Here is a 27,859-nt window from a genome sequence, read left to right as displayed (position 1 = left end):
AAAAGATTCAACAAAACAGCAGTTTCTCCTTCTGTGTGCAGAAAGCTGGAGGTTTCTTGATTTCTTATTTATTTATTTATTTATTTATTTATTTATTTATTTATTTATTTTTAGAGCCAGTCTGTTGATTGAAATGGTTTCCCAAACTACAGTGCTGAAAAGATTTACAGTTTTCAACAAGTCTTTATTTTGGAATGTGGTTTTGGTGAGGCTGAAACCATCCAATAATCAATGTAAAATGAGTGTGGGTGTTGGGGTCAGGGAGGATTGTCTAGGACCTAGAAGAGAGCTGAGTCTAGGCACATGAAAGCCGGCTTGGGTCTCCAGGGATGGAATTTGGGGAAGAGCCTGCACACGGTCTGCTCCTGGGCTGTAAAGAAATACATTGTTAAGGACAACAGCACAGACAAAGCCTTGAGCTCTGCCTGGAATTCAGGGCTGAGTTAGGCTGTGAAGTTACACTGTAGCGGCGCTGGTAGCGGCGCTGTCCGTTTTGATGGCATTTCTGGGTCATTTGAAACTCAACCTTTAGCCAGTTCATGGTGTATGGTTACAGAATTTATTTTCCCATTTATTAGCCCTCTCGATATTTTCTTTCTTTCCTGATAGCTTCCCAGGGGGTTAATCCCCCCTTTTTCTATTCTGCAGTTCTGTCCTCCCCACAAATACAGCCATTTTTTGTTTGTTTGCTTGTTCGTTTTGTTTTGTTTTTCTGCTGCTGCTGATCACTCATTTTCTTTCTTTCCCTTTCCTTCCTTAAGAGACGGAGGAAAATGAGAAGAATGGCAGGGGGATTTCCAAAGGGCTCCTCTCTGCATTATTAATTACTCTTACAAGGCAGGTGATTCTTAACTAATAACAAAGTTGTAAATTGCTACTAACTATCAGATATTTCTCATTTGTCAGCTTCCATTGATCTGATTAATATTCCACTCTTTAGACTCATCTCAAGCTGCACTTCCAATCAACTCTAGCCTCGAGATGCAGATGGCAGACTATCACCCTGGGATAGGAGCCTGCCACTTCATGATACTTTTCGGGACCTTGTTACCTAGGCTGAGGCCCATGGTTTGGACTGTGGAGCAGTCAGCAAAGGGCAGAAGCTAGGGTGCAGGGCTGGAGCTGCCTGATGTTTATGTTTGTGCTGTCCTGTATGTGCAGTTTGGAAAACTTTACTGAGGGATTTAAGTGTATTGAAACAAACAAACAAACAGACAAAAAATGTTTCTTAGGTCTAGTGATAATTTTTAAAACTTCATATTGAAGGCTAGAAAACAAACCAACTTTTAAGAGCTGTCCTTACACAATATGACTGGTAAAGAAAGAGGGGCTGGGGGGTGGGGCTGGAAATCAAGGCCAAAGGAGCTCAAAGATGGGAACACTGGTAAAACTCCATCTCTTGAAAGGAGGTTGTATTTTCTCCAAATCCTATTGCATCACACTGTAGTATCCAGAATGCATTTTTTTGCAGTTATCAATAACTGCTGCCTCGATACCTCTGGAGTTTTAATCTTAATTATATTATTAAGTGAAGTACCATTCTGTCAGGGCATTGAACATGATTTATGACGTCTGCCTATTAAAGGATCGATTGTGAATATCGCTACTATCATCTATCAATATTCTCAAGCCTGGGGTATTTCTCACACCGGTTATTTGTGGGAGCAGAATGACAGACTGCAGGAAAAGACTATTTCTTCTTCTCAGAGCTTGCTTCCCAGGTGCAGCGGGGAGAGAGAGAGGTGTGGAGCACCAGCAGCCTTTCCCAATTCTTATAGCACCTTACACCTAGGGAGAATGTAAAGATTTTTTTCCTCCACTCCTTAATGCTAAAGCCAGTGAATTCTCCCTGGGGCTAGTAGAGGAAGAGAAGACAAGAGCCTTTTGGGGGGAGGGGGGAGAAGTAACGCCTGCAGGTCGATGTGGGAGGAGGATAGCTTTTCCTAGCTGCCAGGTGATTTGCTATGAGACACGTAGGGGGAAAAACCAGCAACGAGCAGCCCTTTATGGGAGGATGGATGGCTGGGTGCCGGGGGCAGATTTTATTTTATTTTATTTTTTCTGAAACAGATGACTGGCCCTGCCTATGCCCGCGGACTCGGAGGTGTTCAATTTAGGGAATCAATAAAAGTTCTCTGCTCCTTAGCGCCCCTGCTTCCACCTGCGCCTGCTGCCTAGGCAAAGGTGGAGGCGGGTGCGAACGACGCAGTGTCTGGGCCTGCTGGAGCCAGCCATCTCGGGTCTTTTGTCGGCAGACAGCGCAGCGCCTGGTGTTTTCTGCACTCACACTCAGGGGGCAAGCCACCGGCCCCTGGTTACCAGCTAGTCTCGGCCCTCAGCTTTAGTGGGGGGGAGGGGATGGGAGAAACAGAGGGAGAGTAAAGGAAAACTCTCTCTTGTGTCCTCCTGTGGCTGGAGGCTAGAGAAGCCCAGGGGGAGGGGGCCTGGAAAGAACTGTGTGTGTTGCCAGGGGCAGCCTGGACAGTGCCCTGTGTCTTGTCCTAGCCCCTTGTTTCTGGGTCCTCGCTTGGGCACCAACTAGGAGGCCCCCTCTGGAGGGTTCTGGTACTCAGTCAAGCGTCCCCTGACACTCAAGGTAAGCTTATCTAGCTTGGAGCAGCAGCGCAGTGGTAGGAACCCAGGATGTGGACCTGGCCTTTGGGTGACGAGCAGTTGCCACCTGCCCACTCATGGACACCACAGCCATCACCAGTCTTTCCTCTCAGGATTCCAGCGTGAAGAAACAAGAATACTGCTCTGCCTTTCCAACTCCCAGATCAGAGGCCTGGAGGCCCAGGTGCCACAATTGTCAGTGAAGAATTAGGATTCCAGGTGGACATCCCTTGGCTCTGGCTCTTCTTGGATGTCTCAACAGCACTCTGCCACCCTCTGATGGGCACTGTGTCGAGCCCAGGAGCCTTGACCCTCCCCCCCACCCCCCACACCCCCCACCCCACCACCATGTAGCTTTGCCTTTCTGGCTGCCTTGCTTCAAGGCTTTTTTATTTTTATTTTTTTTTATTTTTTTTTCTTGGGACCATTTGTTGTCAAGTCAAGAAGCCACCCTGGATGAGGGTAGTGATGGACACATTGAGAGAGTAGTCCACTCTCTCATTAAAGTAGCTGTTCATCATTCCCAAGTTAGGCACATCAGCCTTCCTTTGTAAATAGCCCCCACTGGCCTACACCCATGGCAGCCCAGCCAGCATTCAGACAAGTCCTCAGGCCTGTCTTTAATCTGTCTTAGGGGAGGAGGCATCAGGGTCCATGGTCCTTCAGTCCTAGACTTGGCAGACTCCACCAGAGAGGTTCTGGCAGGAAGGTAGAGGCCTGTAGGCTCTTTCTGAGTATGTTGGTGCCAACCTGGGCCACCACAGTGGAGGTCACAGGAGCCTGAAGCAAGTCTCAGCAGGTCCCCAAGGTGCCCTCCTTGGGTCAGCTCCAGGGAAGGAGAGTTTTAGGTAAATAAGAACTCTTGGAAATGGGGCAATGGAACGCCTGCTCCAATGGGAGTGGGAGTGGAAGTGCCACTCTTGTGGAGTGCCTGTATGAGAAGAACCAGAACCTAGGTCCCAGTCTAACCTCCCTAATCCAAAGGACAAGTGGCAAAGAATGGGAGGGGCAAGGATGGGGTCATTGAGGAGTAATAGAGACCGAGACCTTAGGAACATTGGAATGAAGTTGTTTTCTTTCAGATTCCTTAGGTAAGCTTACAGTGGGCCCTACTGGAGAATAAACTATGGGAAATAGAAGATACAGGCACAACGTCTATGTTACCACATTTTAATTATAGTCCGATCTCAAGAAACAAACATAAAATCCCTGACTTACCATTCTTTTTATTGTCAAACATAGAATGCCATTATTATTTCAAACGACCTTTCAACTCCTGTGGCTCCTGGGGCAGCTGCAGGAGCTACATCCAGGAGGACAGGTGCCATCTGCGCTGTAGCTCGAACTTAACCAAGTTCACACCCTCCTTCCCTCTTGCCTCTCTCTCTTACTTTTTGCCCTGTTAATGAATATTCTTGGGCTTAGGTTCCTTTAAAAAATCACAAATTTTGTTAATACAGACAATCTTTGCCCCATTGATCTCTATTTTGTGGTGCAAAGGACCCAGGCTTAGGCACTTCCCAGCCTGCGTTGTAACTTAATCGTTAAAACCTTGCCCTAATTTTCAGGCAATAGATCTGGAGTCAGGCAGTCAGGAAGAAACAAACCGATGGCCCAAAGAGCTGGATGTAGGCTTTAGATGGATCGAAAATCAACGCGTCGGAAGAAGGATGGAATTTGTATGATGCTCCTAGACCCGTCTAGATCTTTAAGGCCTTAGCTCTCTAGAGCGTGCCGCTGCAGTTCTCTTTGCTCGGTCTCTTTGGACTACCGTTTGCCCGGCTGCCCTTCCCTGTACTGAGGCATGCTACACACCAGGCTTTTCCCAGCCCCCGGGAGGAGGCGCTGGTGGCCGGGTCGCCTCTCATCCCTCCAAGCCAGAGTGCTGGAGGCCCCATTCACAAAGCCCCTCTGGCAAAGGGGACACACACTCACGCCGCCCCACACGCACTGCTTGGAGGGCAGTTTGATCTTGTCTCATTGGCGTCTCCGGCCTGAAAAGAAAATCGTTTGGGTAAACAGCCAAGCTTCCAGGCTTAACGCCCCGCTCCTGCCTCCGCCCCTCTGTCCCCTCCCGCCTCCCCCACTCCCCTTCAACCCCACCCGCCACCCACACTCAGCTCCGCTGCCGGGCCTCCAGCGAGCTCCGCGCGTCCGGGTCCGGGAGGGAGCCAAGGGCTCCCTGGTTCAAAGGGCCGCAGCCCAAAGGGATGCCCTCCTCGTGTGCCCTGGGGTGCAGAAGCAGACTGCAGGGCGGTGGGACCAGCCTGGGCCACGGTAGGAACCTCGAAACCTCATGCACCCCCAAATAGCTGGTCCCAAGGGAGGGCACAGGGGAGTTCCGAGGCCGGTGGGGACATTTTCTCAAGATCTAGCACAGGCCGGGTAGCCAACCGCTGGCCGCTGCACCTGCAGGCTGCTCCATAGCCTGGTTGGGTCATTCTGGTTCCCACCACTTCATCACAAGCGTTTGTCCATTTGTGTGCCCTAATAGGGGAGCGAGGCTTGAGTTTCTTTGGCCGCCCTGCGTTGCTTAGACCCCTCAGTTAACGATGACCAGGCCCCCACAGCCTTCAAAGGGCCTGAGTGCTGGAGTAGCTTTGAATCTAGTATTAAGCGATTTCTAGTGTTTGATCCTTCCCAAAGGAGAGCTCTTCACGCAACGTAACTGTAAACATAATTGTTATTAATATGGCAAAAAGTGGTGCTTAAAAGGAGGCTGGATTCTCTCTAGCTCACACGTTTAAGCAGAGAGAACCTTGAAATCGGAAATACTGACGAGATTATTAGTCCTGATTCTCCCCTACCCGGGTTTTTAATGAAAAATGTCCCTCTCCTGCGTAGTTCTGTCTCTCCCTCCCCTTCTCCCAGTCGCTGGCTCGCTCTAGTCCAGGAGTCATTAGCAACACCCTCTGGCTGCATGTTTTGCGTCGGTGAAACATTGTGCCATAATTGTAACACTAACTCTTGCACCGCATCTTGCGGTAGGAAGGGTAATAGCAAGAAAGTAATTTTTCATCCTCAGGCTCTATTCTGTGTGTCTGGCGGGGTGAGTGGTTTTATTTTGGGGGGGGGGAATCTTAGAAAATATGAATGGGGGTGGACGAGAAAGAAACGGAGAGAAAGAGGGAGAAGTAAAAGTCTCCAATTTAGAACCTCCTCCAAACGGAAGGCCCGAAGTTTGAAGTGCGGTCTGCTCCGTGACTTCCTTCTGTTTTGTCTCTGCTTCAGTACTGCCACCCCTCAGTGGAAGCTAGGGTCCTCTCTGGAGTTGTCATTTTCTGCACAAGTTGGCATTCTCACCTCAGAGCCTGGAACTCCCAAGAACCTGGCCACCCCTCTCTGCAGCTGGCCACCCCTCTGAGGGACGCTGCTCCTTAAGTCCTGCTAGGAATCTGAGACCTCTCTCTAGTATGGCCTCTCAGGAACCTGTCGTAACCTAGTGAAAAAGGGACAAGCCAGCCAGAAAACTAAACTGGCTATTTTCCTGGCTCAGCCCTATAATTTCTGAGTGGAAGCCCTGAGAGCTGGCTAATCTGCCTTGTGGAGCCGAGAGGCACAACACTCTCTCCATCTCCTGCCTGACTGCCCAGGGACCTCCCTACCAACTCCACGAGAAGTGCAAAGTTTCCTAAAAGGGTCTCTAAGTTTGCTTTGTTCAAGCAGAAAAATACAGGGGCTTAGACGCCACCACCGTCTTTTTCTCATGCTCTTCCTCTGTCCACTGTCCCCAGGGTAGCCATCATTTTACCCATTTAATCTATTGAATATCCTGAACACACACATAGAGTGTGTGAGAGTGACACACACACACACACACACACAACAGAGAGAGAGAGAGAGAGAGATAGTAGGACGAGACGGGAGCGCGCAGAGCGACGTGATGAGTAGACGAGAGGAAGAGGAGAGAGAGAGAGAGAGAGAGAGAGAGGAAGGGCAGAGAGGGGTTAAACAAATAAGTAAAAACTACGTTAAATGGAAGTTCCATGTCCCTTTCAAAACAAATGAAATGAACCACACAGCTCTTCACTGGGCCATAAGCAAGATGCTCCACATTCAAAACTAGGTTCGAAGTGGAAAATAGGTTGTTTCTTATCACACTTGGCTCTGGCAGGGAAAGAAAAATGAAACAAAGACTGACCATAGTGTATCAGTGAGTTTATTTTTTTATATATTTTATAGTCTAGTCCAGTGGATATATTTAAGGTGGATAAAGATCTTAATTGACCAACTGGTTGAAAGAAGGCAAATAGCAAGTTGCACGTTGGAGGAGCAATGCTTTGTAACTCATAATTTCTGGCAGCTGCTGCTTTCGTTGGTTGAAAGGTGGACACGCTGAGGATCCCCCCCCCCTTTTTTTGTAAGGCTGAGGAGCCAGGCTCCAATGGGGCAGCCAGTGGTCTGGCAAAGCCTCTCTCTCTCTCTCTGATACCCCACGGGTCACAATGAATGGATTTCTGTGAAAATCATAACTGGGAGGTTCTAACTTCAGAGGCACCCGCTTCGTGGGAGACATTTGCATTGGCCACAGCCGAATGACTCAAAACATAGCGCAGCCCGAACTGGTGGCCTCCTGACAACGTGTCTAATTCATTTTCTCTTTCCTCCGAAAGCAGTTTAACAGCTTAGGTGACTACCCTTGTTTAGTGAAATTGTGCTTCTGTAGTTTTCTTCCATTGTGCAGTTACTTTGAGCTCTGTGGGTCACGGATAATTTTTTTTTATTATTATTTATTTTTGCCAGTGGGGAAGGAGGCCTAGGCGTTTAGGCTTCTTTGGAGATGTTAATAAAGGAAATAGAACCGGTGAAGATCAAGTTAGGTTGCGGGAGAGTGGAAGGCTTAGCCGCGTTATTCCAGTTTCCGAAGCGAGGTGGCGCTCCAGGGCACTGCACAGCGCCCGGGTTTCCGCAGCCGGGCAGCGCAGCCTTTGCTCTGGAAAGCCTCAGTCCCCGAGCGCTGTAAACGTAGAGTTCCTTAACCTTCGATGCAGAGTCCAAGGGTCCTCAGACCTTCCCAGGCCTAGTGGCCTACAAGGGTAAAAAAAAGACCCGAGGTCACTACTTGGGACAAGGTGGTGGCAACAGTGTGGCCAACCCCCCGCCAGGGCTTGCTCTACGTTGGGTCTTTTTTGGAATCTGCAAAGTTCTAACTCTTGGTGGGACTTTAGTGGGTCGGAGATGCTGCAGAGGGACCTCGGCCCGGTCCCGCCCTGTCACCCTTCCCAACTGAGGCTGGCTGCCTAAAACTCACAGAGGTTTCACATATCCCGCTCTAGTTAATTCTTTGGCCTCAGCCCCGACCCCAGTCAAAAGAAGAAGAGGAAGAAAGAGCAGGAGGAGGAGGAGGAATAAGAATAAAGGGGGAGATCTGATGCACCCCATTTTGTCTCCCAAAATAGGTCTTTTTTTTCCTTCTGGTTTCCCTTTTTCTCTTGATTGGCATTTTCTTCCCTTCTCTCTCGCTCCTTTTTTTTTTTTTTTTTTTAGTTTTGTGTATTTTCTTTCGTTATATTTGCACCCTCATTGGTGAGGGAGGGAGGAAGAGAGAAAGAGAGAGAGAGAGAGAGAGAGAGAGAGAGAGAGAGAGAGAGAGACAGAGAAAGAGAGAGAGCGTTTGAATGCCGAATAAATAGCAGTAAAATTGAAGAAACAATTTCGATTTATTGCATGGATTTCAGTCCACGCTGTTTCGTTTCCAAGTCGCCTTTGCATTTCCCGGGGGCTCAGGCTCATCAGCTCCAAGTTAAAGAGGAGGGAGAGAAAATGTCCCTTTGTCACCTAGACCCTTTTGGAAACTATGTTAGAAATAACAGTGGCGGTAATCTTTCTGAGCAAACAGTTCTGTACTATGAGAGCGTCGCCGTGGTTTTGCAACAGGACCAACACACGTGCAGAATTTGTTCTCTTGGTCTGAGGCCCTCTTTTTAGCTTCTGGTTCTACCGGGTCCCCTGACTCATGAGGCGCCCCTTCCTCTGTGCTCTTTCTCTTTCGGTACTGTAGCCTTCAGGCTGCCGGGGAAACTTTGCTCTCTGCTTACTGGGTTGCAAGCTTGTAGCCTAGCGGTGCTCGGGCTAACCCCCATCTCACCCGTTTCCCTTGAAGTTTTTTAAAAGTAGAAATGGTGGGATGTTGAAACCAAGTTTAGGAGTCTACAGCAACTCAGAGGGTCAGGTCATTAGGAATGTTAACTGGCGACCAAGAATTATAAGCATGATCGGAAAGTCTCTTCCAATTCATTTCTTCAAGTATTTATTTGTGCTAAGTGATGAAAGGTGGCAGTTGTGAAATAGACAGCTTTTAAAAATAATGAAGTCAGATGAGCCTTTAACCTGTCGATTGCTATAAATCAACTTTGAAAAAGACAAATGGGGAATGTTATTTGGGCACCTATCTCCCAGCATTTGCTGTGCCCGGGTTGACTTGTCAGCAAGTGGGCTTAGTGAGGTCTGAAAAATGACATTGGAGAGTGTGTGTGTGTGGGGGGGGTGCCAAGCATCAGAAAGATCCAAAGGGGGACATGTTGGTCAGCCTGTGTCTCCTCCTCTCATTCTTGCATACCAGTGGTGGATTTGGCTACTGTTATGTGCCCAGGCCAGGCAGATGGTAAGCTTTAGGACTGCGGGGAATTCAGAGAGGCCATCCCTCAAGGGACTGAATGTCACAGTGTAGAGGGGACCTCTCGTCCAGCTCTGTCTGTCAGGGTTTGGAAGACTCCCTTTGGAAATGGTGGTTGTGGGTTGTTGTCCTCTCTCTCTCTCTCTCTCTCTCTCTCTCTCTCTCTCTCTCTCTGTGTGTGTGTGTGTGTGTGTGTGTGTGTGTGTGTGCCCACACGCGCCGCTTACAAGTAAATTTTTTCGGCTTGTGGTCTTCACAAGAAAAGGGGGGGGGGTACCTGCGGAACTACAGGTAGATGACAGGTGTCTGCAGGTTTGAGGAGAGCCATGAAGGTTCCTCATTCTGACTTCTGTAAACGGCAAAACAAAACGATGTGGTGTTTTACAATCAAGTTTGCATTAGCTCTTAAAGATAGCAGTTCTCCACAGCTTCCATTTCAGCCACAGAAGGCCTGGGGTGTTGGGTTGAGAGAGAATTGAGCTTCAGGAAGTCCGTCTTCTTGCCAGGGACTTCTACCCTATCCACGCTTTCCACCGTGCTGACCCGGGTTCTACTTCATCCCTGAGTCAGAGAGGCTGCCCTAGCTTCTGGCCTCTGGGTTTGCTTGTCTTTTCTCCTCCAAATACTTCGGAGGGCACAGATATTCTCACGGTCTTGGACCTCCGGTGCCTCTTGGAGAAACACTGGCAACCAGTGCTACCGTCCTGAAGAACAGAAGGGCTGCCTGAACGCTAGCAACAGGTCCATGCTGAGATTTCTCTCTGACCTTCTCGGTCACTTTCCTCTCCACCTTCATTATTGGGGTGCAAGGCGAAAGGGGTCACCGGCAACATCCCTGGAAGTGCAGCCGTCAGACTGTGCTGTGCCTACGGGTAAATGCCTGGCTAAGTGGTTGGTTCTAGTAGTGGCCTTTCTCTGGACACTCTAGACACTCGCTTGGACGGAAGAGAGTATCTCATTGGAGGACCTAAAAGAAACAACTAGAAAGTGGAAAGGATCACGCCCTTCAGGAAGATCCAGACACCTGAGCTTTTGGGTCTGGCCCTCTGCGGGCATCCATTTACCCCTACCCCCTAGAGATCTGATTTGAGCCTCCTGCCACAACTCCAAAGCCTTCACACCTGACGTTCCTTCACTGGGGACATCAGACAGAGGCTCAACCCAGGCTTGGAAGGCTCAGTCTCTATCTGCTTCCAGCCTACCCTCCCAGGTAGCTTGGAACTGAAGCCTGGCAGGCGCAACACCTAAAAGAAAAAACTACTGCTGGGCCACAATCTCGGTCTTTCCCGCAGAAGCCTAGACGTCCCTGCGCCCTAGGCTAAGGTGGCCAGTGCTAGGGGAGGCTCCGGAACCAGCCAGGTCGAAGCAGAGAAACTGCAACTTCCATTCCCCCTCCCTCCCGCAGAGAGGAGGGGAATTCGTTGTCAGAGGAGGTCGGTGGAGTCGGTGGAGACTCCTCCTCCGCTCCGCCTGGAGGCAGCCAGAGCTCCGCTAGCGGTGCGTCTCCGCCCGCCCGAGCGTTTCCATAAATCAGGCCGCTGGCAGGCTGCTAATTAGCTCCGGCCGAAAAGAATGAGAGTTCTGTAGCACACGGTGGGTTGGGAGTGGGGGCTCAGTAGGTGGGAGATCAGAATTCCCCAGGATTAACCGAGAGACTCCTTGGGGACATCTCAACGTCCCCTGCCCGAGCCACCTCCGATCACCTCCTGCTAGCAAGGGCCTGCAAGCCTGGGCCTCCAGATCCCGCGCCTCCCGCACGGCGCGCACCTCTGCTTTCGACCTGGCCCGCCCACCCACGCCGAGGCTCCCTCTCCCACTCGCTGAGCCAGCCTGGCGTTAATTAACTCCCCCTTCACCCTGTGCAGTATCGGAAGACTTTCAAAACTCATCCCCAAGTGTTTCCTTCTCAAGCCTGAAGGCTGCGTTCGGAAAAACCGGCAGAAAAAGAGGGGGGCTGGATCTGGGGGAAGGGTCGGTTACGTCGGGATTTGAGATAACAAGACTTCCCCAGCGATTGTGTGGGTTGAAAGATGGGCTGCAGTAACCCTATCCCTCCTCCCCCAGTGAAAAGGCGAGACGGTCAGGCAAGATTAAAAATAACATTAAAGTTGGATTATTGATTTCCATGTAAATTGCCAGCCGCAAGAGCTACTTCTGTTTATTTTCTCTTTTCCTCCCCACGCTTTTCTAAGACCTCTGGGCTCTGTGCCCCTCGGAGCCATTCCCACCCTCCTCAGGGAAGAGACTCCGAGATGACATCACCAAGGAGAAAGGCGGCCTCTGCCGCCCCTGGCCCCAGGACCCCTCAGCGGAGATTGACAGGTGTCTCTCGCAAGGACAAAGCCTTCCAGGTGTCAACGTCCCTGTCTCACCCCTCCCAACCGGTCCTCTTTGCCACCTTTCCTAATAGCCACCCTACTCCTCTTTCCCACCCCGCAACGCGTTGCTCTTTGCATCTGGGTACTGGTCGACACCGAGGGACCCGGGTGGCGCTGGTGTTGTTTGTGCCTGCGGTGAGGCCGCTCCAAGATGCCAAGGCTCCGACGAGGGTCCAAGCGGTTGCAGAACCCAGAGTCGGTTGAGAGCGAACAAGCGAGCATTTTAAAGGAGCCAGAGTAGTCTCTGGACTTTCCTGTCTTAACTCTCTGTTCAATACCCCGCATCCGTACACACACACACACACACACACACACACACACACACACACACACTTATAACAGACGCGAAGATAATCTAGCCATCTGGCAAGTCCCAAATTTGGCGACAAAGCTGGGAAAGCAACAACGACATTTCATCCCGAGACTGGGTGTCTGGTCCTGCCCCACTCCCCCGGAGCTGAGGAAAGGGCACTGGGGCTCTGCTCTCACTAGCTTCCACCCCAGCCGCTTTCGTACCCTGGCCTGGTAAATCCTGGGTGCTTTCTCTTGCTCTGAGCAACTACTTCGGGATTCGGACGAGGGGAAATGTGTATGGGAGCCTTCCTCCCGAGTGCTGCATCAATGAACTAAAACCCAAATTCAGCTTTATTATGTATAACTGAATGTAATTCATAGCTGGGCAGCCTGTCGGTGGCGATTTAAATCATTTGGTGATAAAGATCACACTTATTAGATTTCTTCAAAGACATTGGGGGTTTCTTTCTTTTCTTTTTCTTTCTTTCTTTTTCTTAAGAAGGGCATTTGTGCTAAATTGCCCAGTGCTGGTGTGATAACTGTCAAAAGTTTGACATCAAAGGGGCTAATATTATTCAGTTACCGGCGAAGCTGTCTGTCTCAATAAGAATATCTTAATTACAGCATCACAAAGGTAGAAAAGGGGTCGAAACTGAAAGAGGAGAGGTACCCAGACTCTTCTTTGGATGCACTATCTATATTAGATAGATCAGGGCTTTCCTCTCCCCTTCGGTTCTCTGAACTTTATAACTATGTGTAAACACGGCATCACTGAAGACATAATCTCCTTGGGTTCTTATTAGAAGAAATTTTCATCCTTTCCCGTTCTAGATTAGGCAGTGGAGTCTGCTCCATCAATGAAGGGACGAAGGTTTCGTGGACAATAATGTGGCAATTGTTGATGGTTTGTGACCCATAAAATGTGGAGGTGACTGTTCTGGCTTTGGTATGTAATTATGCAAAACACTTTCCATAAAGACTTGCCATTCGATCTAATGGCAGTTCCTCTGGTCTATTTCAAAAAGGGAGGGCCTATGTACAGAGAGAGAAAAGTAACATTTGTTTTAACACAGGTTTTATGCGTGTGTGTGTGTGTGTGTGTGTGTGTGTGTGTGTGTGTGTGTGTGTGGGGGGGGGGGGGTAAATACAAACACGTCCTGTCTCAGCCCAAAGTATTTTTTTCCTGTCAAATTAAAATAATTACGAGGAGGTTTAATAAGTTAATCATAGCAACATGGCATCTAAACACATAGGAGGGGTGTCAGCCCACCTTCGCTGGACCTGGGACTGCTTCATATTGGTGACTCATCTCCTAGGGTATGCATCCATGCAATCTCACCAGGGTCTCACCTAGATCTCAACTCATTCACCAGGGTGACCTGTTGATCTCTGAAACTAGGAAAAGGGTGGCCAATGTCTCCACCTCAATGCTTTGTGGGTGGAATATTTATTTGGCAGAGGGCATTTAAATATAACTCTTCTATCTCAGGAAATGTGTCCATCACCTCCCCTGCCCTCTCCCAACCTACAGTGCCCTCTAACCCCAAAGAATAGCAGGGCAGAAATGAATGCCCAAGGCCGGAGTCAGGGATTTAGACAGTAAATTTTAAGGCGATGTACTCAAGGAGGCATTGGCACCAAGCTGGGCGTGCTTGGAGCAAGGAAGGTTTTCCCTGCACTTTCTCAAGCCACCTGAGGTTTTGTTTTGTTTTAAATAATAATAAAAGGAATCTAAAAGGCCAGGAGGAAAATAAAGTGGAATGAACTGGAGGTTCACTGCCAGCACTGAGTGTTGGTTAAAAAAAAAGCTCCCCCCCCCCCCCCCGTGTGGAAGTGGCCCCCACCCTACTTGGAGATGCAGCTCCCTTCTCAGGGCTAGATGTCAGGCCGTGCATCCTGGCTGACCGCAGCACTGTGATGTTGTACAAGCAAGGCAGACACTGGAGACAGAAGATTTTTTTTTCCCAAGGAGAAAATGATGATTAAAAAAGAGAATCATCTAAATATCAAAGTGACACATGGGGAGACCTGGAAAAATATTTAAGCTAATGAAAAGCAAATAAAGAAGCTGGCACTTAGGCTGAGAAATTAAATATTATGTTTAAGATGGTGCTTTTGTACGGGCTTGGAGATTTCCGATTCATGTTCACATAATAAACACTCAGGTTTGTCATCTGGAGGTGCAAATCTGAAAGATATTCCAACAAATGAAGTGCTGGCAGCCGGAGGAATAAAGAGATCGGTGCCTGTCAGGGGTCAGGCAGCCTGAGATTGCTTCTAGAGATCTTTTGAAAATTTCACAGGATTGAAGGCTTAGGGGCTTCGCTGCGCTCGCGTTTCAAACTCAGATCAGGGGGATCACAGTAAAAAATAGAGGTCTGGAAAATTTTGATGCAAAGATGGCCATGGCTATAGGGTTTTTCTCACTAGCATCCTCCCTCCCTCCTTCCCCCATCTCTCTCCATCTCCCTCTCCCTCTCTTTTTTCTAGACAGATATCCTGACATGATTGTGATTCTGTGGATGACAGAGTAGTCAGAAAAGAAAGACAAAACTGCACCCTAGTCTCAGTCCTTTTAGCCAAAAAGAATTTAGGTTCTTATTTCCAGAAAGAGAGAGAGAGAGAGAGAGAGAGAGAGAGAGAGAGAGAGAGAGAGAGAGAGAGAGAGAGAGAGAGAGAGGTGAGCTGATGGCTCATTTCTAGCAAATGAAGGGAGCTCAAAAGAACTTTGTAATAATTAATGACTAACTCCTAAATGCTTAGGGTTGCTTCTCATTTCCCCACACTGGGATGATTTCTCATTCAGTTTACACTCTAAGACTAATATTCATGTTGATACCAGACAGCTTATCAACATTGTCAACTCCATACATAGTCACATCTGTGAGCATTATTGCATAGATATACACTTAAACACACACACTCTCTCTCTCTCTCTCTCTCTCTCTCTCTCTCTCTCTCTCACATACACACACACACACACACACACACATCCTTCAATCCCTAAAAGATTGGCTTGACTACCTGATTTTTTTTTCCCAGGGGGTAAATGCTCACTTGAATTTTATCCCCTCTCCCCAAGCTATCAGCACTTCCTGGTTCAAATAAAACAGTTGTCCCTGTGATTGGTCCACCAGAGGGAAAACAGAAGAATCTGATGAGAAGAATTATACGAGAATAGAATAATCTAAGAAACTCTGAAATAAGAAGCAAAAGGGCCGGGTAGACAGTCAGGGGAGCAGTGAAGACATTGCCTCGGGAACAAAAACAACCGCAGAGAAGCAAAAATGAGAACCAGAAGAAAGAATTGTGTACGACTGAGCAAACTTTCGGAGCAGAAAAAAAAAAAAGCAGCCAATTCAACATTGCTTTGATTGTTTTACCTTTCCCTGGCTATCTCAGAGAAAACATCAGGGTATTTTTGGAAATGGTGTGAGTTAGAGTTGTCTTTAAAACCCCAAACCAAGACCATCATAAGTGAGATTTCTGAGGGTGCCCCTGCAGTGCATATATTAAGTGTTGAGAAGTGTGGAAGAGAACAACCCAATAGAATAATCAAGGTCTCTTGTTTCTCAACTATGGACTCAAGCCATTAATAATGTAATTGTTTCATAGTTAGGCAAAGGAAGAAAAGTGTAGGAATTGCTCTGGTAGGCTTTCTAGATTCACTTTGAAGATTCGAATCTTAGCTGGGCGGTGGTGGCGCACGCCTTTAATCCCAGCACTCGGGAGGCAGAGGCAGGCGGATCTCTGTGAGTTCGAGGCCAGCCTGGTCTACAAGAGCTAGTTCCAGGACAGGCTCTAAAAAAGCTGCAGAGAAACCCTGTCTCGAAAAACCAAAAAAAGAAAAAAAAAAAAAAAAAAAAAAAAAAAAAAAAAAAAAAAAAAAAAAAAAAAAAAAAAAAAGAAGATTCGAATCTTGTCCTGGTCAAGGTAGACACTTCAGGGTTGGGGTGCAGAGGTTAAACAATGAGGGGATTGGCAAGCTGGTCAACCCAACCCCGCTCCCCCTCTCCCGGCCCCCGTGTGCTAAGCAGAAGAGAACTTGGCCCCTGGCTGCAACCCACATCCAGGGCCCACCAGAGGCACTCAAGCTGTCCATTTGAAGCAGGGAACTTCCTATTTTGGAAAATTTGAAGGCAGAGGTCGAATAACAGTGGGAGCTGCTGCTACTCCTCGGGTCATCAAATCCACAGTAGAGGGATTGAGAGAAGCTCAAGCACTTCGGTACAACACTTGAAGAGAGATGCAAAGAACGGGAGGGGTGTAGTGCTGAGTAGGGCTGGCTACCTCTGAAGCTCCCAGCCCTTCCCTCCTTCCTTCTCCCGCTGGGAAAGAAGGATTTTGCGCCCTGAATTGGAAGGGACTTTTGACTGAGTGCTAGAGAGAGAAAATGGACCTGAGGCAAGAACTGGAGGGAATGGGGAGAGCAGGAAGGGGGACTCCTGAGCGATCCTAGCCGGTGTCGCTCCCTAGCTAGGGAAGAGACAGTTCCAGCTGGGATTCGCATCGGGTTCTGCAGTCGCAAGCTGGCCCAGAGCCCCAGAGGTCTCCTGAAAGAGAGATTCCAGGCAGCATGAGGAGGTCTTCGAGGCAACTTCTACGGTGTTTAAAGCTAGCTTTACTCTTCTTAAAAAAACAACAACAAAACATCTTAATGTAGAGCTGGTAGGCTACTAACTTTATTTACAAAAGAGGACGGCTAGGGGGTTCTAGGGGGTTAGGGATGAGATCCTTGGCGACCTGGACCTGCCAAGGACTGGCGCAGAACGTCCCCTCGGGAACTTCATAACCAAGCTCTCCAGGGGCAAAGACCCTGGAGGGCAGCAACCCCAGATCACAGGCAGCCCGCGACCTCTTCCGATAGTTAAACAATTCTTTCTTTTTCTTTTTTTTAAACCATCTCCAGCTGGGGTAACCCTTTCCCCACCGTTTCTCTCTCTCTTAAAAAAAAAAAAAGAACAAACAAACAAACAAACAGGAGTTTAGAGAAGGATACTACACAGTGTAAGTCAGAGGCTTCTCTGAGATTAGGGTGAAACACTGTAGCTAGATTTTAAAGCAAACAAAGCCGAAAGCAGCTCAAACGCCTTTCGCCTTTCACAGTACGCAGGCCTGGGTTCCCTTGTTGCCTCTGGGGCAGAATGAAGGCAGAGCAGAGCTTCGAACTCCAGGCCCTTTACAGACTCAAACTCTCAGACTTTTCCTTGACATTGCTCTGTCCAGTGGCTTTAGATCAAGAGACCTCGATCAGATCCTGCTCACCCTCTCGATAAGCTGGCTGCCAGAGAAGGGCGCAGCCCACAGCAGGACCCGAGTTGGCCCAAGTGGAGAACTAAATAAAGCTTTGCGGCCTGGTCTCAACCAAACAGGTGCCCTCCCGAAAGGCAAACACTGAAATCCTTGGCCGGCTACAACAGCGTGTTGCTTGAGAAGAAAATTTTCCCAAACCATTTGAAGCTCCACTATGCCTCGCTCAGGAAAGCTTCTGCCACCGCAGGCATTGGAATGTCCCGACAAGTGTGGGGGGGCATCATGCTAGGACCCCCCCCCCCATCATCTTGACATTACTGAAACGTTATATTAAAACAAAAATGTATAAAGAAACCAAAACTCCAGGCAACCCCTTTCTTCTTGTTCTTTTATTAATTTATTCATTTTATTTATTTATTTATTGGTGGGTGGGTGAGTGGGTATGACGCCCACAAAAAAAAAATCCTCTTTCAAACTATCATCATTTCAAAGGAAAAAAATCACCAATTTTACATTTTACTTAAAAGTTTGCTGTGGCTGACCCGAGCAGGTCTCTCTTCTCCAGCCCCAGCCCCCTCTTCCTCTGCTTCATTTTTTGTTGATACTCATTTCATGGAGGCTGCTGAAAATTTAGCACGGGCAGCATGAGCCTTGACTCTTGTAAGTGTTCAGGGTGTCTGTAATTGGCAGTGTAATCTAGATCTGGAAACATAGCCGCCCTACAGACCATGCTCGCTGGGTAGAGGATACCGTTCCCGATAGGAGACTCCATTACTTCAGTTCTCAAACCGCCAGGTGAATGAGTTCAGACCAGCTCCACGGGCAACTTTGTCACAGACGAGACTAAAAATTCTTCTGCCCCTCAGAGGCAAGGAAGAAAATGGGGGAAACTTTTGGAAATCTTTCTATTTCCAGGTCCAAATTTTAGGACTTCGTGCTAATTCTCAGCACGTCTTGTCCAGATAGACTAAGCGCTTTGGGGTTAATTAACCTGTGGCCTAGCTGCGTTTGCAATCGCGTGGAAAATAAAAGGACAGAACCGGAGGAGTCAGGAGATGGGTTGGTGCGTGCGTGCGTGCCTGCGTGCGTGAGTGCGTGCGTGCGTGCGTGCGTGTGTGTGTGTGTGTGTGTGTGTGTGTGTGTGTGTGTGTAAGGGGTGACGTGTCTAGCTGGATTTAGTCGCAGTCAGTTCCCGACTTCCCAGCTGTGCGGACGATGCGCGCCATTTACTGTAATTGAATTGCTGTTATAACACCTTTCAGGGGGACAGCAATGCGTTTCAAAAAAGTTGTGTTTGCGACCTGAGGCTGCCTGTGTCCCTGCCTGTGTCGCAGACCACACTCCAGGCAGAGCTTCCCCACCAGGCTGGGGCACCGCTTGGCCGACCCAGCACGGAAAATCCGGAAGCTGATCCCAGGAGAATTCGTGCCGAGCCCCGAGTGTCCCTGCTCTTGTTGATACTCCAGGAGCTCCCAGGAGTGTGGGAGGCCCTCTCGAACTAGGGTCCAAAGTTAAACTGTAGAAGTGGCAGACGTGAGATGTGGAATGGCAGACACCGAGAAAAATTATTATTTTGATAGGAGTCCCACATCGCCTAGGCTTTTACCTTCACATCTCCGTTTAATTAGAACTCCGGAGCTGTCTGCTGCAAAGCACTACACCATCCTGCCCTTTTCGTCCGCTGGTGACCCCAGGAAATCAGGTTGGCTGCCACAAGGTTAGGGGCTAGAGACCCACACACACTCCACCCCTGCCCCCCCCCAGTTGAATTATTTGCTTCATCTAGTGCCCTCCACCACTTCCCTTGCTAGATCCACCTCCCAGACTCCGCTTGCCACTTTGCCATCCTTCGTCTTCCACACTCCTCCTCATACCAGCCGCTCTCTGCCTGCCCTCTGATGAGGAGGACCAACTCCCCTCCCCCTCCGCCACTTTTAGTCTTCATGATCCGCCCCCCCCGCCGCGCAGTGTTCCCCCCCCCCCACCCCCGCCGCGCAGTGTAGTTTCTTGGGTACAAAGCAAATCTTAGGGTTTTTTTTTCCCCCTTTTGCGGACAGTCAGAATCCTCCAGCCTTTAGTGTAGTCTTTGGGTCACTGGCTTCATAGCTGCAGGTACATCTATCTGTCCACCTTACTGCCAATTTTGATAGGCTCCGAGGAAAAGGCAACAAGTGGATCCTGCAAGGCTCCCTGGGAGAGCGTTCAGACTGTGGCTGGGGCTAACCAAAGAACCTAGTAGGGTACAAACCGGCTTAGTCATCTTGGCTTTACCCCTTCACAAACACCTGGTTAGGTGTGGGGGAAGGGCCTCTGTCTTGGAAGTACTCGGGGTGGGGGAGGCGGGATTGGAGCTGCCGTGGGGGAGAAGTATGAGAATCGATGTGCTCCCCCATCGCTCCACCCGTCCACCCAGGTGCTAGCTTCGTTTGTATCTACCTTCCTCTGTATCTTCCTGTGTGTCCTGGCTGTCACCACGGCTTCAGACTCCAGAGGAGGAGAAGTGGATGAGATGGAAGTGGGAATGCTGGGATGCCTGCAAGACTGGAAAACGAGAGCTCTGACTTGGAGTTGACCTGGGAGCTGGGGTCAAGGATGAATTTTGATGACAAACCGCCAGGAAACAGCACAGGTCCTACCTTCCTTCAGCAGGTGGTCCAAGACCACTTGATTTGACCTTCCTCAGCATCCTCAAGACCTGGCAGGGCCGCACCTGCCTTTCTAGGTTTCCTTGCAAGAGCAGGGAGTGGGGCACTCAAGGGAGAAAGGGCTCCAGAGCACCCAAGGACCCAGAGAAAAATCCTCTTGGCAGGGCTCCAAGACATCCGGTTCAAGGATAGGAGGGAGGTTTTGCCTCTGGCTCTGGTTTCACTGCCCTGGTCTATGTCTGCCTGGCCACTGATCCTGACAGAAGCCATATTCGTGCAGTTCTGACATCCGCATCTCCAGACTTGGCTGCGGCAGTTCTTACATTATTCCCTAGAGTGGAACCTTCGTGATAAAAAACCACGGTGCCCCAAACGGGTTTCTGGAAAGACAAAGAAGAAAAGAGAAAGGAGGAGACCTGAAAAGAGTTCTAAGTTCTGAGTCCCATGGAACTAAGCTCCTTCTCTTTCTCCTCCTCCTTCCTTTTCCTTCTTTCCACGCCCCTTTTTGTTTTGTGTGAGATTGTGTCTTAAGTAGCCTAGGCTGGTTTGAAACTTGCTATGCAAACTGGTGATAACCTTGAATTTCTAACCTTCTTTGCCTCTACCTCTTAAGTCCTGGGATTACCAGCATGCACCACCAAGCCTGACTGTACACCATGCATTGGCATAGAGGGGACTCAAACCCAAGGCTTGTCAGACAAGCACTCTGTCACCTGAGCTATACCCACAGACCCAAATGATGTTTTCTCCATCCTCCCAGTACTAGGAATCAAACTCAGAGTTTGATGTGTGCATGCCAAGTGCTCTTCTATTATGCTATAGCTTCAGCCTAAATGCACTATTTATTCACAGCCCCACAACACCCAAAAGTCCTAAACTGTCTATTCTCTCTCTCTCTCTCTTTCTCTCTCTCTCTCTCTCTCTCTCTCTCTCTCTCTCTCTCTCTTTCTCTCTCATCATTATTATTAGGAAAATGGGCATAGGGAGCTAAACAATCCTATATCAAGCTAAGCCAACTAGAATGAAGCTTACCTCAGATACAGCTGTACTGACCCTGCCAACAGCCAACTCTACTTTACTCTCAGATTGGTTCAGGAGATAATTAAGTCCTCTTAGATGCTATGGGAATCTCTCTGGGGGCAGAGCAGTGCCCATATCTAGAGATGTGTGCTATGCTGCAGGGAGCCTAGCAAGGTCTTCGGCATCTTGACTGCTCAACTGTAAAGTAGCAGACAGGTGGCCAGTGGAGACCCCTCTATGACAAAGCTTACTGGCCCCAGGGCTGGGCCACTGTGATTCCAGTCTTTTTCATGTTTCAGAGATGAACTAGGGGCTGTGATGTTTTTCAAGGAGCCTATGACTGATTCCTTTGCGAGCGCACATCAGAAGAACCTTACATTCGTAAGAGAATGGGGAAGAAAGAAGGAAACCTGTAATATGGGCAACTATGCAATGTGTTACCAGTGGCCAATTAAATACAGGCTGGAAGACATGAAGGCAATGTTATCTACAACACCAGAACATCTGGTCTACCATAGCACATGCTTAGTGAGGGTGGGCACAATGCTGAAGGTAATACAACGAGAATAATATTTTTCCTAAGCAACTGTCACATTCTGCACAGAACCGTACATGTGCTCTTAGAGTAGCCCACAGAAATGGCCATTTCTGTTACCAGTTCCTGTGTGCTGGTGGAGGAACAAGTACCAAACATCGTCTCTCCACATCTTGCTCTTAATCTGCTTCCATTATCTGTTCATAGTAATTTCAGGAGGGCCAAAATGTTCAAGAGGTTGATTTTTAGCTATATGCCATCATCTTTACAATCAAGACCTTAAGCATGAACAGAGAAGTTCCAAAGAATAAAGTGACACACTCAAGGTCAATCTAGTATCACCGAAAGAATGATTATCTTAGTTCTTTTCATGCGAAAGTGCTCACTTACACATTTATGTATTTCTTGAATAGGCAAGAGATGTCCATCGTGATGCAAGAAAACAGGCACTCTGGTAACTAATGGCAAGAACTTTAGAAGGACAGCTATCTGTAGACAAGCTGCACAATAGAGGTGGCTTTGACATGAGACTCAGAAGTTGTGAATGGAGTCCAGGATGCCGGAAAAAGCCCTGCTGCTGGGAAGCACAGAGCAAAAGCAGGGGCCAGCCAAGTTCTACTTCCGTTGGGGGGTGGTCAAAATCATTGCTCTTTAGATCACTGGAATTTGCATACAGCATCTGCAAATTTTCACACAGTTCTGAATCACAGCGTGTTCTCTCTGTGTCATTTTATGAGCGGGGGAGAATTAAAATCATAACCTAGAAGATGAAGTTTCTATTCTAGTCGAATTTAGATGGAATCAATTCAGTTCCTTGTGTCCTGGACATTCATACGTGAGATCAAGGCAGAGAGAACACTTCCAACTAGGTACGGTTGTCGAAGCAGCAGAGGAAGGTAGTACAGGAGGAACGGCATCCCAAAAGAATTCTGCCAGAATGGTTTGCTAACTTTGCACAGGTGCCAAAAATGTTGGTACCTCTGGCTTCCTCTTCAGAGCCTGTGCCTCCACCAGAACAGATGAAACACACTGTTTTGGTTCGTTCTCAATGGGTCTTTCCCCCAGGGCTGGAAGCTCCTTGGAGGCTGGGAGGCTGGCTGACTTCACGTATGTTTCCAGCTCCTGGCATTGTGCCAGGCTCGTAATTAAAGCTCAGTATATTCTGAATGAATGAATGAATGATGCATGTTGAAGAATATAGGTTTTTAATTTATGTAATGATGGTGGGAGCATCTGAACATCTTTTTATGTTTGCCATTTGGGATGTTTAATTAGGATTGCATAAAATAGTCATTGTCAAATGGTTTATTATTTATGGCGGGGCCGGCATGGGGAAATGGAAGAGTCTGGGTGTAGACATTGAACTGCACTCTCAGCCTTGACCTTGGACACTCACTTTCAAGAAACTTAAGTGTAAAAAACACCGTTCAGGAGTCTTCCAATAAATGCTTTATTATTTGTTGCTTGAGTCACAGCTTGATGTTAGTGCTCAACCATGTTCCCTACACTGGTAGTTGTATAACTCAGAGACACTGCAAAATCCCACAGAACTAAAACCTGACCTTTGTGTTTATATTTATTACATCATGTATAGTATTGGCAACTCTGAAGATACTTTCTGAGCTCAGCTAAAGAATGAGTGAAGGCGAGCTCTCTCTCTCTCTCTGTCTCTCTTTCTCTCTCTCTCTCTCTCTCATGCCACCTAGCTTCCTTATAACTTGGAATGGCCTAGAAAATGGCAATAACCCGGACTCTTAAGAGCTAAGAATGTCATATGGCAAGTGTCTTGGGAAGAGGACAAGATTCATGCAGGGAAAGATCCACACACCTAAGAGACTTTAATGCCTTCCTCCTATACCACTGCCCTATGTTAACATGTTTCAACACAGGCATCAATTAGAGCTCAGAACCAAGCATGGAGAAGAGCATTAAATTAAATCAAAACATGATCAGCTCCCTCTGAATTCTACCTTATGTTTGAGCCACTCTCCTGGCTGGCTGGCTTGGAGTAATTTCAAATTCCCACTGGCTTAGTGGCAAGACATCTTCTTATTCTTTTCTAGACACATTCCTCCTTTAAAATTTCCTGATTCTGCCCCCATCTCTCATGGGAATTATCTTTTAAGAATTCAGATCTCAAAGGGCTTCATGAGTGAGGAAAAACACATTTTTGGATCGTATGCCTTCTGGTGTTCACAGCTCTAGGGAACCGTTGAAGTTTTCAATAGAGACGTTTCTGGCTTTTGTTTGCTTTGAGTTGAGAAGGCTGTCTTAGCCCTAATCATCATCTCTCGGATATTTGCCTGTGTCTTGGTATCTGGACAATTGAGGAAATGTGCAAATACCTAGCAACTGTCACATGACTCAAAGAGAGGCAAAATTGTGAGACTTCCAAGCCCTCTCCGGACAGAATCAAACTTTGGCTGTCAGCATTACACTGTGGGTCTACAGCCTGTTTCAGGAGATTCAAGTGGAAGTAGATGACACAGATACGCACCCAGAAGATCCTGTTTCAACTCTCTCATGTTCTGACTGCTCCGCACAGGCTGGTTTTACTTTTAGGATTCTGATGTGAGCTTTACTGTTGTTGTATCTTAACTTTGCTCCAAAGTCCCTCACCTCCTGTTGCAATAGTAGAATCTTTAAGAAATGAGATTTAGTATAAAGCAGAAAGACTGACATCACTGTGGAATACCCACTAGTGGGATGCTGGCCTCAATCCTCCTCCCAGGTATGTTCCTTCCCAGCCTTTGGATATGCTCTGCTGATACTCTCCCACGCTGGGGTACTGCCTTCCACCGATAGACCAGAACCTTCAAAACTGTGAACACAATTAACCTTTTCTCTTTATAAGCTGATTATCTCAGGTATTTATTATAGTCCCGCAAAGCTGGTAAGCACGGTAGCCAGAACAGCTTTTTCCCCCTACCAACTTGCAGAAATCTCCTCTCACGCAAATGCCTACTACTAAGAATCCAAACATTTTTTTTTTCAACAAATTTGTCTGTCTGGTATTCTCAGTGCAAGGAGTCCTAACATAATAAACATCAGGGAAGGAAGTGCCATGGCTTTGTTATTGAATAATTGCAAATTATATTCTTTGATCTTTGATTATATTTCCTGGATGCAAAAAACTCGGGAGGGAAATTCAAAAGATGCATTAATCATTGAGTATAAACTATGAATATCTAAAGGCTTGGGATTTTCTGTTTAAATAATGGAGCCTAGTTCCTACTTTGCAAGCATGGGTTTGACCTTGTACATATAGATCCAATCTGGTTTTCATCCAAAGGCAAAACAACGAAGTAGCTGGTACTAATTCCATCTCTTGCTGAGAAAGGCAGAGCTGAGAACAAATAGTTAATATTTACCTGTCAGAAAGCAAGCATCGCAGGGCACTGAGCTATTATCTTGGCATAAATCTGAAATTGAAAAAAAATACAGAAATAGAGTGAGCTATAGAGAGAAGATTTTCTTGTATTTACTCTGTCTGGGTAAGATGAAGTCCATCCCTGAGCTAGACAACGTAGAGAAAGCTTGTGCATGAAGTGACAATTGTTAAAAAATGGCATTATCAACTTATGAATTCTAAAGTTAAAAACGGTTTCCATTTAAAATCTAAGGTGCCAGGCAATTTCCTTATGTGAATAGTATGGCTGATCGAGCAGTCTTTACTTGCGCAAGGCCGCCTTTAATAATCTTCCAAGGTAGTCAATGAAAAAAATACTCTTCCTATGTTGCCAATTTACGGAGCATAAATTACTGGGAGCCTTATATGGAATAAATTATGCTCTTAAGCCTTCTCAGATGTGTAGCCAGTAGAGATTTTAAAGGGAGAAAACGAAATGCAAAATTTAGCTGGAAGGGGCATCGGTGGCATTTGGAGCCCTCTCTGGATTTGTTTCCTCTCCACCCCTATGAGAGGATTACAGGGCCACGTTCCAACCCAGCAGCTTCCTTAGCCACATGCAGCTCTTCAGAAACCTGCATGTGGTTTTCTTCTTCGGTTTAAATAACGCAACGAGGGATACTTCAGTGTTGGTGTGGCAGCAGAGCGGCAGTGAGCGGGGACAGATGAAGAATGTGTGTGTGTGGGGGGGGTCTGAGTCACAGGGAAGACCAAAAGAGTCAGTGTCGCTGACCCCTGTACGCTTCTGAGAACCACAGACCACCAACCCCTCTTGTAAACCCATTGTAGGTGCAATTCCCAGGTTCTTCTGAATGCAAGGGGAGTTTAACTGATTTGCAGCTTTCCACGTTGCTGATGATGAAGTGGTGCTTCGGTTGTTGAACTTGATTTCGGTTCGGAGATGAGACGCTGTATCCTCTAAAGTGACAGATGGAATTTCCGCTTCAGAATTCATTATAGAAGGTGAAGGACAATGGTGAAAAATCTGAATCTACTAGACAGTTCAGCAGATCAAAATAGAGTCAAACCACCGAAAGTTGAATAAATTGGAGAATTAAAATTCATTGGGAAGTATATTTTTATAGAAGTTCCTAGATTCTCCAATGCTATTAAATTTCTGTGGTCTGCTGAGGTGGCTTGGAGGATAAAGCACTTGCTAGACAAGCCGAGTTCAATCCCTGGAACCCACGTAGTAGAAGGAAAGAACCAACTTCCATTAATTGTCTTCTGCCTTATATAGGTGCTGTGCACACTGCATCCCCAGAAGAAATAAATTAAGGTTCTATGTCATCTTAATTTTTCCTTATTATCTTTGAGTCACTCAAGTACCCAAACCTCCTAGAATTCTGCATTCATGCAGTATGCTGCCATATGAACAGAAAATAGCATCTCTTGGGGGAAAGATCGTCAGCATTTTCAAGAGGGACTGATGCTTTCCAGTTTTGTTTTTCTAAGAAGGATTGAGAGAGGTCAGATTTGCCCTTGACACAAGTCTAACTATTTCTCATCCTGAGCTAAACATAGAATGATGTATATTGTCTATTGAGAGAAAATCGAGTTTCAAAACAACACATGCTGATTATAATTAGCAAAAATAAGGAGCATAAATAGAGAAAATGTTAACATTTTATCTTTTTTATTCCATCTTCCTTCTTAGTTTTTAAGTTGTTTCTGTTGATTCTCTGATAATCCACCCCTTAAGTGCCGACCGCTAATTTCTGAGGGTGGCATTGCCCTACTCTGAAGACTAGGTGATAAAAGGCCAACTCTGGCCTGTAGATTCTTCCTGTCCGTTTCTGTCTCTGTCTCTGTCTCTGTCTCCGTGTGTCTCTCTCTTTCATCCCTGGTGTGGGGAGATCTAGGTAGAGAGCAACTTGAGCATCATCTGTGGCTACCAAGGAACCAACAGCCCACCGACCATGAGAGTAAACTTTAAAGTGGGCCCTACATTTTAGTTGAGTCTTCAAATCAGGCCAGCTCTACCCACTGGCTTGATGACAGCCTCACGCGAGATCTTAAATAGAAACCATTCAGAAAAACCGACTTCTCTTTTTTGGCCCTTCAAAATGATGAGGGACTAAAATGTCCGTTGTTTGAACTTGCGGTGTCTTTGGTTAATTTGCGGCAGAAATGACTAACCAGTAAACTTTTAGGAAGGAACCAATAGGGTACCTGGTACTGATTACAAATGCACTTACTAAACATTTGTCGAAGGTATGAATTAAGATGCACGAGTGCAAGGTTTGATTTAAATCCTCTCATAATTTTCGCGGATTTTGAGAGCCGCTTTTAAAGTAGATTCACAACAGAGTTTTCTGGGGGCAGGATGTCTTTAATTATTACAAGTTAAGTCAGTCGACACATATTTATTGTTGCTTCTATTTGTCAATGAATCAGTCTCTTCAGCTATGAAATACTTGGGAGCCTAATTGAGCATCTGCCATGCTTTTGTGAAGGGATATTTACGAGTCTCTCCCTAGAAGCCTCCCAGACTATAGAGGTTAAAACCCAGATGTTGCATTCAGTAAATATAGCTGACCAAGGAAAGCAAAGGGAATGTTATTTTTATAGCGGACATGCCCAAGATATTCTTAGGAATGAAACCCTAGAATAGCCATGGCTTATCACAGCACATGACTGTTCTCATGCATAACACATGTTTATTTTGGGTGTGCGGGGTGATTCTGACCCACCTCAGCTTGGGGGCTGAGGTGAAGGAGGCTCAGCCTTCAGGGAGTGGACCATTTCATATTAGCAATGTTCTCTGGGGCCCTAGCAAGGGAAAGAAAGCACTGGAGGGTCTTTCTGAGGCCACGACACATGAGCATGTCCTATTGACTGCTGTTTGGTCAATTATAAACTTGAACGGCCTGTGAAAGAGAGTCAGCATCACCTCTAGAAAGGTAGGCCAGCTGCATGTCTACGAGCATCAGGGATGGTTACTGTGTTCCACAGCACCTTATGTGAGCAGCATTGGGCAGATAAAGAAACTGAGGCCTAACTGAAGCAAACCTGAGGCAGAACCAAGGGTAGAATCTGAGTCTTTGGCTCTAAAGCATCTCTTCTGTTGTTTATTTGAGTTGGGGGGGGGGGTCT

At 47.3% G+C, this 27,859-nt stretch overlaps 1 long non-coding RNA gene across 1 annotated transcript in view; it reads left to right on the top strand.

The window, feature by feature from the left end:
• Positions 1-4,761: 4,761 nt before the first annotated feature.
• The window catches only part of LOC119802683, a 51,802-nt gene continuing 28,704 nt past the window's right edge, over positions 4,762-27,859 (top strand). The window contains exon 1 of the long non-coding RNA XR_005283490.1: positions 4,762-4,890. This is a non-coding gene — a long non-coding RNA (uncharacterized LOC119802683). The remainder of the gene's footprint in view (positions 4,891-27,859) is intronic.

Source organism: Arvicola amphibius, chromosome 12 (genome assembly GCF_903992535.2).
Source record: "Arvicola amphibius chromosome 12, mArvAmp1.2, whole genome shotgun sequence".
NCBI lineage: Eukaryota > Metazoa > Chordata > Mammalia > Rodentia > Cricetidae > Arvicola > Arvicola amphibius.
The sequence above is the reverse complement of the archived record's forward strand: the minus strand, read 5'-3'. Positions and strand labels throughout refer to the sequence as shown.